Below are 2,399 nucleotides of genomic sequence, written 5' to 3'. Positions count from 1 at the left end.
AAAAAAAAAAAGAATTAAAACCTACCAAAAAAAGGGGGGGGGGAGATAGCTCAGGAGAATAAGTGCTTGTCTAGCAAGCACAACAGCCTGAGTTCAATCGCTGGTTCCATAAATAAATAAATAAATAACCCATCAGGTATGGTGGAACACACCTGTAATCCCAGCACTAATGAGGATGAGGAAAGAGGATTGGCATGAGTTGGGAGACCAGCTTGGACTACACAAACTGAGTTTGAGGTGATCCTGCATCGCACAGCAAAACTATGTCCCAAACAGAAAAGAAAGGAAAAAAAAAGTAAACCCGGGATAAGGGCTTTTCTTAAAATAAATACCCTGTCCTGTTTCCTCCAGGGGTTCCTTTATCTTGCATTTTCCTCTTTTCACTCCATCCAAACTTACTCTGAACTTTTTTTTTTTTTTTTTTTTTTGCTCCTTGAATGCCTTCAGGGTACTTTTGCACGGCTGGAGTGTTGTAGGGATCGAACTACAGCAAACTGAGGCTGCCAGCATTGTGGAAGCAGCCACTTAAAGAACAGAGCTAGGGCTAGGCCCCCAAACAGAAGCTTTAAACTTTTTTTTTTTTTTTTTTTGGCAGAACCGGGGATTGAACTCCATCCAAACTTACTCTGTATAGCCAGTTTCTCCCTCATTCTCCACTTTCACTTTTTAAAATAAACCGTGCCACTGCTAAAAAAAATAGATTTAAAACCAAAGCCAGTACTCTGAAAAAAGAGATCGTAGAGGATTTCAGAAAATGGAAAGATATTCCATGCTCCTGGATAGGAAGAACCAACATCGTGAAGATGGCCATACTCCCAAAATTGTTGTACAGATTTAATGCAATCCCTATTAGACTACCACCAACATACCACCAGACCTAAAGAAATTGTTCCTAAAATTTATTTGGAACCAAAAAAGACCTAGAATACCAAAGGGAATCCTGGCCAACAAAGACAAAGCAGGAGTCGTTACAATTCCTGACTTGAAATTATACTACAAAGCTACTGTGGGGGGCTGGGGAGATGGCTCAGTGGAATAAGCGCTTCCCTGGCAAGCGCAAGGGCCTGAGTTCAATCCCTGGTTCCTCAAAAAAAGAAAAAAAAATAAAAACTACTGTGATAAAATCAGCATGATATTGGCAACAAAATAGACCTGAGGATCAATGAAATAGATTAGAAGATGCAGAGGCTTCTACAAACACACTCAGCCACCAGATCTTTGACAAAGGGGCCAACACCCTTACTGGAAGAAAGATAGTCTCTTTAACAAATGGTGCTGGAAAAATTGGTTCTCTACATGCCAAAAACTCAAACTTGACCCAGGTCTATCACCATGCACTAAAGTCAAAATGGATTAAAGATCTGAACATTAAAACAGAAACACTAGGGGGTGGGGAGATGGCTCAGTAGAATAAGTGCTTCGCTGGCAAGCGTAAGGGCTTGAGTTCAATCCTAGGTTCCGCCAAAAAAAACAAACCCAAAACACTAAATCTCCTGGAAGAGAAAGTGGGAGGAACTCTTGAAGACATAGGGGTAGGCAAAGAGTTCATGAACAAAAATCAAATTGCATGGGAAATACTTGAAAGAATTAACAACTGGGACCTCCTCTTATTGAGAAGATTTTCCATGTCAAAAGAAATTACCAACAAAGTGAAAAGACAATCCACAAATTTTGAAAAAATCTTAATAAGCACTCAGACAAAGGTCTGCTCTCTAGAATTTATAAAGAACTAAAGAATATTAGGGCCCCTAAATTTAAAGACAGAATCCAGAAATGGGCATCCAAAATGAACACACATTTCTCAGAGGATGAAATTAAAGCAAATAAACATATGAAAAAATGCTCCTTATCATTAGCCATCCGTGAAATGCAAGTTAAAACACTAAGATACCATTTAACCCCAGAAAGAATGGCTACCATAAATAAATCAACCAACAACAAATGTTGGAGAGGCTGTGGGGAAAAAGAGAACCCTTCTCCACTGTTGGTGGAAGTATAGACTGGTCCAACCATTATGGAAATCAGTGTGGAGACTAAGCCTGCTATGCCCCTACTGGGAATTTTCCTGGAGGAACTGAAAGTATATCATAGTGATATATGTGTACCTATGTTTATAGCAGCACAATCTGTGATAGCCAAATCTTGGAAACAATCAAGATGCCCATCACATGTAGAATGGTTGAAAAAGATGTGGTATTTTTATACAGTGGAGTATTACTCAGCTATAAAGAATGATAAACTCAAAGCCTTCATATTTAAGCGGATGCCACTTGAAAATATATTTATAGGGCTGGGGAGATAGCTTGGTGGTCTAAGTGCCTGCCTGGCAAGCACAAGGACCTGGGTTCGATCCCCAGCACCACATGCCACGTACCAAATAAATAAAGATTTAAAATAAA

At 39.5% G+C, this 2,399-nt stretch overlaps 1 protein-coding gene across 1 annotated transcript in view; it reads right to left on the bottom strand.

Moving 5' to 3' along the window:
- Nucleotides 1-2,399, bottom strand: part of Wee1 (WEE1 G2 checkpoint kinase) — a 22,341-nt gene that overhangs the window by 6,836 nt on the left and 13,106 nt on the right. The gene's annotated exons all lie outside the window — the stretch shown is intronic.

Source organism: Octodon degus, unplaced genomic scaffold (genome assembly GCF_000260255.1).
Source record: "Octodon degus isolate 3935 unplaced genomic scaffold, OctDeg1.0 scaffold00067, whole genome shotgun sequence".
Taxonomy (NCBI): Eukaryota; Metazoa; Chordata; class Mammalia; order Rodentia; family Octodontidae; genus Octodon; species Octodon degus.
This window is presented reverse-complemented; position numbering and strand designations above follow the sequence as displayed.